The sequence below is a fragment of the Eubalaena glacialis genome, chromosome 2, assembly GCF_028564815.1.
Source record: "Eubalaena glacialis isolate mEubGla1 chromosome 2, mEubGla1.1.hap2.+ XY, whole genome shotgun sequence".
Classification (NCBI taxonomy): domain Eukaryota; kingdom Metazoa; phylum Chordata; class Mammalia; order Artiodactyla; family Balaenidae; genus Eubalaena; species Eubalaena glacialis.
This window is the reverse complement of record NC_083717.1, coordinates 106,906,471-106,919,676: the sequence shown is the minus strand read 5'-3', so window position 1 is coordinate 106,919,676 and position 13,206 is coordinate 106,906,471.

The window sequence follows — 13,206 nt, the reverse complement described above, 5'->3', positions numbered from 1 at the left end:
AAATCTTTTTAGGAAAACATTTAATTTTTGTATTTTTGATTTTAAAGGCATGAGTTATGTCAGTTTTCAGTGTATTAATGAAGATTTTAACTTTTCATCAGGTTGAGTGTTTTCTTACTATATTATCTGTTGTGTATGTAGTTAGCATATTGTGTCACTGAACTGTTTAAAAATCTAGCATGTAGAGCAAGCCTGTTTTGTGGAAAATCCTTATTCATTAAAAAAATAATCATGGCAGATTTTCTGCAAAAAAAAAAAAAAAGCAAAAGCATTTGCAATTCAGAATACTGGGGTTTTTTTTGTTTGTTTGTTTGTTTTTAATTTAAAGAAAGGTATTTTGCTTGCAGGAAAAAAATACTACAGATTCATTTTAATGAGAATCTTTGAAATGTATTTATCTTTAGGGCATCTGGGCATCTTTATGCTGTTTGTCTTCTGTCTTTCTTGAAATAAAATGTACATATGTTACCTTTACATATGCTCTTGCTCAAAATTGTGAACCTGGTTACATTTCTCCTTGCTCCCTTTTTATGTTCAAACAGCAAAACCCAAAACCTATACAGGATCTAAACTTTCAGCTTGCATTATAATTGCTGAAAGCTTTTCTGATTAAGTAAATACAGTCTCAACGGGCTTTCCCACAACTAAAAGGGAAATGTAAGCACCTATATATACCACTGTGCCTATAGGCACTTTAAAAACAACTTTTAATCATCTTTTATTGGTAAAGCTGTTTTTGATCCCCTGCTAGGAGAGCTCCTTTAAGTTGACTGACAAATGAATCAAGCCTAACAAGATTCTGTAAAGAAATAAACTAAGGGAGAATTTTATATGGCCTGAGAAAATTTCTTGAGATCAATTCAATCTATTTTTCTTCATTACTTGATTTGAGTCATTTTAAATTTGTTATTAATACAAAATTTAAAATAAGTTATAGAGACAGTTATCCAGCTTCCTCCACTTTAAAATGTGTTATCTTATTACCCCTTCTTTCCTTTATCTGTTGGTAGATATTACCTTAAACATTTCCATTAGTTAAATGGAGGTGTTTATGAATTGAGATGTGCCCAGCCCCTTCAGTTCACACAGAAAACATGAACTCTTAAAAACTGACTGTAGTAAATGCAGGAGAGATGGATACCTGATAAGACACAGCAAAAGTGACCTATATACACATTACGACTCTGAAGTACATATTATAATTGTGATATTTCCAGTGGTAAATGTCTGACTTTTAAAGACATTCTTTTAAATATTTGTATTATTGTTAGGATGTTTTAATCAGTTGTGTTTTTTAATTCCATGTAATATATGTAGCCCTAATCAGATTTATAGCACCATATTTCTCCTTGGGTCTTAAAAGAGAGTTGACAACAATTTAAAAGCATAAATTGTTTTATATTAGCTAGTATGTATATTTATTTACCCGATGGCTTTATCTTGTTTCCCAAAATTTTGGGGGGATTTGTTGAAAGCATTGTAACTTCTATAAATGGCTATTTTCTTGTAACTGTCAGTGAAAATGGATGTGTACGTTGTGTTTTTATATTACTTTGGTTTTCCTGGTTTGTTTGTTTTTTGGGTTTTGGGGGGGGATGGTTAAACATAGAATCATTTTTTTAAAGTTATCTTTGGCCAATGACTTTTTCAACTAGATATTACTTTCATTCAACCATCTAAAGAAGTTTGTTTTTCACTGTTTTGTTCAGTCAACTTGCTGAAAAACAGAGACTTCATCTCATCAATGAAGAAAGCATTTCATTATTCCTACAAATCTTTGCAGCGAGCACAGACTTCTTCATAAGGACCAGATCTTTTCCACGTCTTGTGTCAATCACATAAAGCTGAAATGTAAAGGACACTGAAGCCTTCATTTAATTGTTCTAACATGATGGTGTTATATACTACATCATTAGCTAGTTAAGGTTTTCTGACCTGACTTCTCTTTGTCTTCCTAGGTATTTATTTGTTATCTCTTTTAATCTTGTGTATCTAAATTAACTTAGTGTTAATAGTCACCCACCAAATAACTATGCCAAGTAACTAGGAAAGAATGTTTATTTTATTTCCCCTTATAGGGGAAGAGTGGACTGGGAACAAAAATGTATGGGCCAAAAGGCCTTAGGTTGTCATTCATTCACTTTCTTATTCCTCTCATGAGCTGTTTTTGAGTATAGTATTTTTTCAGTGCTTATGTGCTTGAATAAATATGTCATTACTTTTCATGTCGTCCCCTGAGTTAAAAGCGTGCTAGGAACCTGTATAAAATACATTTTAAAATTTCAGAATAAGAACCACAGAACTCAGTATCTTATATTTAAATGCTACTTAAATTATTATTGGAATCCAAGTCTCACTCACTAGGATACATTTTTATAAAATGTTTCTCTGTATCTTGAATTGAAATTACTTGCCTGGAGGCAAGAGTTCCGGGGTTCTGTGTTTTGAGAAATTTTTAAAAGGGGAGATGAAAGCAACAAGTTTATACTTACTTTATGGTTTTTATATTAGTTATTAGTATTTTAAAATATATCACTGGTTCCCAAACCTGACTCTTCATTAGAATTACTCTGTGGAGCTTTTGAAATACAGATTCTTGAGACCTGACCTCTGCCAAATTGTCTCACTGGGTCTAGAGTGGGGCCTGAGAGTTCTGTATTTTTTAAAAGCTCTCAAGTGATTCTCATAGATTTGGGAAATCACTGCTTTACTTAATGTGACAGTGGTTTGAGAGTTGAGAGTAGGCAACAAAATTAAGTTTACCAGACATCTCTTTGTGGTAGAGTTTTCTTTTTTCTTTTTTTAACTGGGACCAGATTTCACAGAACTTATTCAAGATGCATAGAGGAATAATAAAGAAGATTGAGGTTACTGCTTATTATCATTCATGTCTTTCATACTTTTTAAGAGTTTGCATTTTCTAGCACTTGGAATAGTTGATCATATACACAGCTGAAGGACATATCCCTGAATGAGACCATTATATATATTAACTGTAAAATATTTCACTATTTTTTTATTTTATAAATCTTTGTAGAAATAAGCAATGAAATACTACTTTCATCTTTTGAAATGGGATTTTTCAAGGCAGTGTCCTTTTGGCATTAAGGTAGGGGGGAGTTAATATTCTCTCTGCCTTTTTCCACATGAATCAATATAAAGTCATGGACATTTAAAATATTCAATTTAATTTCTACATATTTACTATGCAGTATAGCCGTGAACAAGTAATGTAGATTTAGTTTTCTCATCTTCAAATGCCCTGATCACCCTACCTCACAGGGTTGTTGTGGGGATAAATAAAACTTTTATGGAAGCACTTTTCTCTGGTGATATTTTTCAGCCATTAGAAACAATATAATATCTAACAACTTGTATAGTGCTTTGTTTACAAGTACACAATTTTTTCACATTGCTTTCTCTTTTGATGATCTATAAGGAACGTAGAGCAGGTTACAGATACGGAAAAAACAGATAAGGAAACAAGCTCAGAGAGGGCTGTGACCCAAGACCTCACAGCTGTTCTAGGAGACTTGAATTCAAGTATTGTTACGACAGGCTATTTCCCAAGGCGTTGGCATTTTTGTATAATCATGTTTGTACATAAATACAAAGCTTTCCCTAGTTTATAAAATGAATGTAGCCAACAAAATGTTCTTATAAAAGAATATATTAACTCAGTGCAAAAGCTTGTGGTACAAACTAGGCCCTAGAATTTAACAATCCAATTTTTAAACTAGAAGGAAATTCCATCTTCTAAGTGTACATCTTTATTTTACAGATGTAAAATGTGTCTAGAAAAGTGTCTTCCCAAGATCACAAAGCTGGGATTAGAATCTAGCTCTCTTAATTACCATTACTCAAAGTAATGACTTTAGGAGGAATAACATTCTTAATTTCTGGAACTACCAGAAGTGCAGAAGTTGCATAAAACCTGAATAAAGTGGTTAGCTTTAAAAAGTAGAGATAAAATGGCAAGAAAGAACCAGATTATGGTGAGCTAAAATGAAATTATACTTGATGTAATGGGCTAAATAACTTGAACCAGTATAACAACAAAATAGCAAGCTGGTCCCACCCCAATCTCTGTGATGAGACTTAAATACAGTATTGTTAACTATAGTCACCATACTATACGTTAGGTCCTTGGAACATTAGATCCTCAAACCACTAGAAGTCTGTACGCTTTGACCAACATCTCTTCATTTTCCTCACCGCCCCTCCCCCCCCCCCCCCCCCCCAGTTCCTGGCTGGGATGAGACTTGATAACTACTTTCCCTAAGCTTCAAAGGAGTGTAATGCACACAGACTGGTTTGAGTGTCGCTGCAGTAGGCCTTTAGAAATAAATGACTGGACTTGGGAATAGCTGACTTAGGAGTATGGTTAATAAAAAGGAAAATAAAGTTCAGAGTCAAAAGACCTGAATTCAAGAACTTAAGAACTCATCCACTTAACTAGATAAAGGAGTTCTCTCTGATCCTTAATTTGTTCATCTGTAAAATGGGTGGTGAAACATGTATACAGATAACTACCAGAACTGAAATGTTAAAGCAGCTAATTTTCTTGAGGGTATGTGAGATATATACAGGGTGTTGGGAGATGTCTGAAGCTAGAGGGGGCAGAAATGAGCAGTAGAATCAGGTTATTGTAATACCACAGATGTCAGGGAGATTTTTTAAGAAAGACATGAGCAGCAAGCAGTCTGGAAAGAAAGACTAGAGAAGTGGTAATGGAGAGGTCACCTATGATTGTTAAGAACAGCGGTCCCCTACCTTTTTGGCACCAGAGACCAGTTTTGTGGAAGACGATTTTAACACGGCCTGGTGGGGGCGGGGGGGATGGTTTCGGGATGATTCAAGCGCATTACATTTATTGTGCACTTTATTTCTATTATTATTACATTGTAATAGATAATGAAATAGTTACACAACTCACCATAATGCTGACAGGAGGCGGAGCTCAGGCGGTAATGCGAGCGACGACGGGAAGTATGAAAGATGAAGCTTCGCTTTCCCACCCGCTGCTCACCTCCTGCTGTGTGGCTCGGTTCCTAACGGGCCACCGACCGGTACCCGTCCGCGGCCCGGGGGTTGGGGACCCCTGGTTAAGAACATTTTGGATGAAAATAATGCTAACTGTGAAGGAAGAAATGGAAGATGAGGAAATTAAAGAGTGAGTATTAAATGGTTTGAGAAGTAAGTAGTTGGAGTAGCAGGCTCATGTAAATGACTTGCCGAGTTAGAAGTCTCTTAGTAATCAGTGAACCAAATGAACTAGAGCTTTTAGTGGCTCCCATATACTGAGCTTTAATGTTATAGTTGATGTATGACAATTGTTGAAGGTAGCTGTAGGTAGCCTTCCTGATGACAGTAAAAGTCGTTTAAAAACACTGCCTTACTATGCTAGGCTCTGTGGATGGCAGAAGAAAGCAAACCTGACACTGCTCTCAAGCTAACAGGCTAGCAGTGGAGACTGACATTTGCTGGGAAAAGGAACATGAACGAAAAGACTGGCTTTGAGGGCTAATAACACAATCTAATCTGAAGTCAGGCTTGGATTGGCTGAAGAAGTATTAAGTTGAGATCTGTAGAACATTTATTGAAAGAATATTAAGCCAGGCTTGGTTGGGGGAGGGGGTAAAGTTAAGCAAGGGGGGTAAATAATCAGATTTGTTTTAAAAAGATCACTTTGACTGCTGAATAGGGAATAGATTGAGTGAGTGGGAGACCAGTTTGAAGAAATATAGACGTTGACCTAATTCGTTCCACACAAAGAATTTCCTTTCTCCACGATAATACGGTTAATGTATTGGGTGCTAGCATCGTAATGGACAATCTGAGGTCGGAGATTGGTAAAGTTCTAGGGAAAGCATGGCTTGCCCAGCTTAATGATAGAAATGGGAAGGTACTCTAGGATTTTATGGCACCATATAAAAGTTAAGTACAGAAAAATGTATAGGAGTTGAAAGGAGACAGATGCTGTCATTGCACGTCTTGGGTAGGTTCTTTAGGGGAGGAGGGTTAAAATTGAAAAAGTCATTAGTTGTTTCTACATCAAATCATGTAAATCAAATCAGTGATTTTGGTATTTTATAAATTAGTGTTTTTTGGGGGTTTTTTGGCCAAGCGGGGCAGCATGTGAGATCTTAGTTCCCCAACCAGGGATGGAACCCACACCCCCTGCACTGGAAGTGCGGAGTCTTAACCACTGGACCGCCAGGGAAGTCCCTATAAATGAATTTTAATCTGGTGCTATTTGCAATTAAAACCGCCTCCTCAGCCTTGCCTTATTTTATCTTTATGAGATTTTGAGACTGGTGCTTAAGGCACTTCACTTAAAAATAAGCCATAAGCAGCCCTGCTTCTTTTCTGCTGGCATTTACTCTCCTATGGCTTTAATGATGAAGCTTCTTGAAGGCAGAGGTTTTAATGTTAATTTGTTCAACAAACACTGATCAGTTACTCTGCTCATCTGTAAGATGGGAATAGTGTTATGTGTGATTATAGGGTTTCCCTAGAGATTAGTGTGTGGATCACAGATTAGTTTTAAGGAATAATCGAAGTCTCCAGCACAGAGTTCTTGACAATTGTCTCCCGGCTTCTTTATTTCAAAAACCAGCATGCACAATTCTGTGAATAAATTCTATTCTCAATTTCTGCTTCAAAAATTTATCATTGAAGCATACATATAGCCCATGTATTTTTTCCATAGCACCTCCAACTCTCACACCCTATTTTCAATTGCATGTGGTTTAATACCTTGAAGTTAATACCCCAGAACCTAGAATAGTACTTGGTACAGGGTAGGCCGTCAATAATTATTGTTGAATACATGACATAATGAATGAGCTCATATTTCAAAGTCTGGACTTCAATTTATAAGTCCAGAAAATTGATTCTGAATGTGCAACTCAGAATTGATGAAATTCAGAGGAATTGGTTCACACTAATTAAACTCACAAAACACTAATTTTTAGGCCAAATATCAATTCCATTCATTTACCTCCTTATGAAACTAAATCACAATCAGATGCCAGCTTAGTAAGGGTAGAACCAGAGAGAAGGTCTACTGAAAGAGAATCGTAATGGCTAATATCAAGTCAACAGGATGCCCTCATCTTCATCTCTACTAGGTATCTGCCAGAAGTCTGCAGGTCAGCTTAGCCTTTTCTCTGGGGACAGTCAAAATCTTGTTCTTTGGCCTCACCTCCCTTATATTTCACCTTCTTTCTGTTAACATTTTTTGTTTGTTTGAAGATACATTGTCTTAGAACATCTTCAGGCAAGTAAATACATATGACTGTATTACCACTTCAGAAATACACAGTCTTGCTTTCCTGAGTCTTCACCTTGGGATATTTGAATCTGGCACCTTCTTAGCCAATTATTTACTATTTCCTAGTTCAGGTCATTGCTATAATGCTGTGGGCTTACTAGTAATATATTAAAAAAGCAGCTTTCTTTGGGGTGCAGCTGTATTAATTTTCTTTTGAGACTACCTTTCATGAGGAGAAACAATGGCCTGATGGGCGAGTTTTTCTTTGAGAAAAAACCCAGTTTTGCCTAGAAATTTATTCATGCAGTCATTCAACAGTTATTAAGTGCCCACTATGTGCCAAACAGACTTAAGTATAGCAGAGCTTAGCCTCTCAAGATTTCTTATCTGCAGATAAGACTACTAAGATGTATTTGTTAAAAATTTTAGCTGAGGCCAATAATGGAATTTACTGGAAAGATACTGGGGTACCTCATGGCATTTAAGGAAGAGCTGGACAACTGGACCTCAAGGGAAGGCAAGAGGAAGTAAGGTGGCTTGGGAAATCATCACTTCATCAGGAGGTCTTTCCTTCAGGCTGCTGTCATCTGCCACCAACTCCCAGGCCCTGAGAGTCTTGAGTTCCAAATTCTAAAGTCCTAGGAAAGAGAATCTTTCCGTTATCACTATATAACAATTCACCTCAAGACTTAAGAGGCTTAAGATATCTCTCACAGATCTGTGGGCTGACTGGGCTCAACTGGACAGCTCTTGCTTGGGGTCTTCTGTGGTTGCAATCAAATGGTAGTTGTGGATTGCAAATTCCCTGGTGGTCCAGTGGTTAGGACTCCAAGCTTCTACTGCACGGGGCCCGGGTTTGATCCCTGGTCGGGGAACTAGGATGCCACAAGCTGCATGGCAAAAAAAAAAAGAGGTGGCTGTGGATGGAATCATCTGACGGTTCAACTAGACTGGATGTCCAAGATGACTTCTTTACTCCCGTGTCTGGCATCTCTGCTGGGATAATCTGGAACAGCCAGGGGCTGGCTGAATACTTCTCTCTCCCTAAACAGGCTCTCCATAAGGTTATCTTGAAACAGCATGGCAATCTTAGGGTAGTAAGACTTCTTAAATGGCGGCTGGCTTCTACCAGAGTGAGCATTCCAAAAGGCACAGGTGGAAGCTGCAAGGCTTGTTATAGCCTAGTCTTGCGTGTCACTTCTGTCCTATTCTACTGGTTAAATATGAATCATACGGCTACCCCAGACTCAAAAATTACATAAGGGCTTGGATACTATTCATTAAAGGGCCATCTTTGGAGACTAGCTACCAGATAATTTGATGGTTCCACTGGGTTATTTATATCCCACCTAGGGGCAGATTCAGATTTTATACAGTTTGAAGCAAATACAATTTGGAGGGCTTTCTTGAAGAATGGAAGGGGCCTATGCAATGAGGGGCCCTGAAGCTACAGCTTCATTAGATTCATATTTAATCTGCTTCTGACCCCCCTTCCCAAATCAGCTATGGTAAGGGAGTAGAATGGCTTGGGGAGCCCACCTACTCTTGTATACTAGGACGATTTCCAGAAAAGGAGAAATCATTGTGAGCTTTCCCCACTCCTCACCATAAGTGTCCAGTGTTCAGTTCAATATAATCTGATCATTTGAATGATTAGAACTCAGGTCTCCTGACTTACAACAGTGAATTTTCAAATATACTATATTCCATAGTATTTTAAAATTTGTATTTAAAAAATGTAGTAGAATTGGAAGGATACAAAATTTTTTTTTAACTTACTATCCTATATATACCTTTTTCCCCTGGCTACTTTTAAATGTTGATGTCCTTCAAGGTTTCTCATTCTACCCTATCTTCAGATGGCCTCTACTTCAGGTGATTCCATCCAACCCCCATCATCAGATAACTCCTAATCCTCTATCTGTGGCTCAGACCTCTCTAGTTCCAAATGTATACTAGACATTTCTATTTGGATGCCTCAGAGGAATGTCAAGATCTGTGTGGCCAAAACTTAACCTATCCTCATTCCTTATTATGATGAGAAACACCATTCAGGCATCTTCAGAAACATTTACGGAGCATTTACTACATGCTAGGCACTGGGAATACAGTAGCAAAGAACACAGACAAGATACCTGTGCTCCAAACAGATATTAAATAAGGAAACAAGGTCATTAGAAATTGTGATAAATGCTATGACAAAACCAGAGTGACAAGATGAGTAACTGGGCGAGGCCCCTTGCTGGAGGGAGATCAGGGAAGAACTTTCTACAAAGGTAACATCTGAATTTTGGAGGAAGAAAAGCCAACAATGTAAAGGTGTGGAAAGAGCACTGTAGACAGAAAGAATAGCAAGCACAAAGTCCAAAAATAGGAAAAGGCTTAGTAGCCTCAGAGGGCCAGTAACAATGATGTTAATGAGAGGGAATGGCATCATAAGGGGGTTGGTGGGAGGTAGGAGTCAGATTACGCAGAGCCTTGTAGGCCCATAAGGAGTTGAATTTAAATCCAAAACAAACAAACAAACAAACACCAAGAAGCCACTAAAGGGATTTCAACTAGGAGGAAGGGGTGTGATGATCTAATTTACATTTTTAAAATAAACTGCCTGGTGTGTAGTAAATGGACTGTGGAGAGGGAAGAGTAGAAGAAGGAAAACCAATTGAAAGCATATTATAGTAGAACAGCCTAGAGAAAGCTTGGATTAAGGTGGTAGCAAGAGACATGGATTCGAGATTAATATTGGAAGTAATTCACAGACCTTGGTGATGGACTGAATTTAAGGGGTAAGTGAGAGGAAGAAAGCAAGGATAGCTCCCAGGTTTTTGACTTGAGCACCTATAGATGGGTGTTACTTCCACTCAATCTCCAAAGGCATTATCCTCTACTGCTCCCTTCCCCTCCTCCTCCATATCCAGTCAGTCACTGTGTTAGTCAGGGTTATTCAGAGAAACAGAACCAGTAGCATGTATATATATAGAGAGAAAGATTTATTTTAAGAAATGGCTCACAGGGAATTCCCTGGCTGTCCAATGGTTAGGACTTGGCACTTTCACTGCTGAGGGCCCGGGTTCAATCCTTGGTTGAGGAACTAAGATCCCACAAGCTGTGCAGCGCAGCAAAAGAAAGAAAGAAAGAAAGAAAGAAAGAAAGAAAGAAGAAAGAAAGAAAAGAAAGAAATTGGCTCACGTAATTGTGGGAGCTGGCAAGTCTCAAATCTGCAGGGCAGGTCAGCAGGCTGGAGACCCACGGAAGAGCTGATGCTGCAGAGTCCAAAGGCAGTCTGTAGGCAGAATCCCTTTTTCCTCAGTGTGTTTTCTTTCCTTTTTTAAAATAATTAATTAATTAATTAAGTTTTTGGTTTTTGTTGCTGGGCATGGGCTTTCTCTAGTTGTGGAGAGCGGGGGCTACTCTTCATTGCGGTGCATGGGCTTCTCATTGTGGTGGCTTCTCTTGTTGCGGAGCGCGGGCTCTAGGTGCAGGGGCTTCAGCAGTTGTGGCACACGGCTCAGCAGCTGTGGCTCACAGGCTCAGCAGCTGTGGCTCACAGGCTCTAGAGCACAGGCTCAGTAGTTGTGGTGCATTGGGCTTAGTTGCTCCGCGGCATGTGGGATCTTCCCGGACCAGGGCTCGAACCCGTGTCTCCTGCATTGGCAGGCGGATTCCCAACCACGGTGCCACCAGGGAAGTCCCTCAGTGTGTTTTCTTTTCTTTTAAATTAATTAATTTATTTATTTATTTTTGGCCGTGTTGGGTCTTCATTGCTGCGTGTGGGCTTTCTCTGGTTGCGGCGAGCGGGGGCTACTCTTCGCTGCGGTGTGCGGGCTTCTCATTGCGGTGGCTTCTCTTGTTGCGGAGCACGGGCTCTAGGCATGCAGGCTTCAGTAGTTGTGGCACACGGGCTCAGGTGTTGTGGCATACGGGCTTAGTTGCTCCACGGCATGTGGGATCTTCCCGGACCAGGGCTCGAACCCGTGTCCCCTGCATTGGCAGGCGGATTCTTAACCACTGCGCCACAAGGGAAGCCCTCGGTGTGTTTTCTTAATGCCTTCAATTCATTGGATAAGACCCATCCACATTATGGAGGGTAATCTGTTTTACTCAAAATCTGTGTCTTAAAGGTTAATCATAAACAAAAAATACATTCACAGCAACAACTAGACTAGTGATTAACCAAAAACTGGGTACCATGGCCTAGCCAAGATGACACATAAAATTAATCATCACAGTCACTAAATTCTGTTGATTCTGACCCTTAACTATTTCTCTGATTGGTTCCTTCCTCTTTTGCCACTGCCTTGCTTTAGGATGGTGTTCTTCTCTATTAATTCATAAAATATTTACTTATGTATTAGATACTGTGCCAAATGCTGGAGATATAACTGTTAATAAAAGACAGATTGTGCCCTAGGGACCTTACGTTCTAGTCTTTCCTTGCCTTCTGTCTTGCCTCCTTCCAATCCCTCTTTATAAATGGATGGCTGTATAGCATTGCCTCTCACACTTTAACATACAATCATCTGAGGATCTTGTTAAAAGGCAGATTCTGATTCTGGGATGGGGTCTGAGATTCTACATTTCTGACAAGCTCCCAGGTGTTGCTGATCAGGAGCAAACTTTGAGTAAGTGGGCTGTAGGATATCTTTTGGAAGACCATCTTTTATAAAATGTGTACTATTTGTAGACTCTGAAAAGGTACACAAGAAGTGGGAAACAATAGTTGCCACCAGAAAAAATAGAATGGCTGATCACTGTGTATACCCTTTTATAACCTGAACGTTGTACCAAGTACGTGTTACATATTCAAAAATAAATTAAGAAAACAACAAAAACAAAATAAAAATATCTGAAACTGCACGCCTCTGAAAATCCTGCAGTGGAGCCCAATGGCCCAAAGGACAGAGTGACGGTTAACCCATCTTAAACCCTTTATTACGATCAGTTTACCTGTTCAGCTTATCTCCAATTGCGCCATTCAGTCAGATCAGGGATCACATGCAATCTTTCTACTGGAAATGCACTGGAGCAAATTTCACTCGGTCTTTAAAACTCGTTACTGCAGTGCTTACCCTCCCGAAGCCTTTCATGTAGCCTACAGCTCCCCGCCCGCCCCCCGCGGTTAATGTTACCCTTTTACATTTAACCTCGCAATGCTTCTTTTTGTTGCGGTCATCGCACTGCGTCGAAATTTGTTTACATGTCTATTTTTGCTACTTGATTGTGCCCTCCTTTAGGGCAAGGCTAGAGTTTATGCTTAGCGCAGACCGAGTTCCGAAATTATTCTGCGAAAGAATGAATCATGTATTGGCGTCAAGGAGCTCAAAGGAAGGGAAAATCCTTGAGCACTGGGGGCTGCCTTCGATCCCTTCGTGACGAACTGGAGGCAAGTGTGCCAGGAGCTGACTCTGAGCACCCTGGCTGGGAAGGCTGCCAGGAGCTCAGCCCTCTCCGCTCGCTTCTTCCCGGGAGCCCTGCGTACCCCGGCTTCCAGAGGGACCCCACCTCGCCCAGCGCAACCGCGCCCTCCAGGGATCTGGGAGGCCAATCCACCGCCCCCACAGGTGGGCGTGGAGTTCAGAGCCCGCTTCTGAGTGCGGCGTGGAGAGGCTGTGGGTCTCCTAGGTATCAGCCAGCGGCAGCGAGTGGCGATCCGTGTGACCAGAGGAAGGGCGCATCCGACTGGTTGGGGCGCGGATGGGGTTGGCAGGGGAGGGGTGGAGAGGGCAGGCGAGAGCCCAGCGCCAGGCAAGGTACCGCCCTGCTAACTTCCCCGCACTTACATTTCCTTCCCAGGGCCCAGGATTGGGTGCCTTCCCTCTGCCGCTTCCTCTCTCCCCACCCCACTAGCCCACAGGACCTCCCCGGGGCGTGGAGTACAGGACGCTCCGCCTCGCCCGCCGCATTCCGCGCCCCCTTCCGGCCCGCGCGCA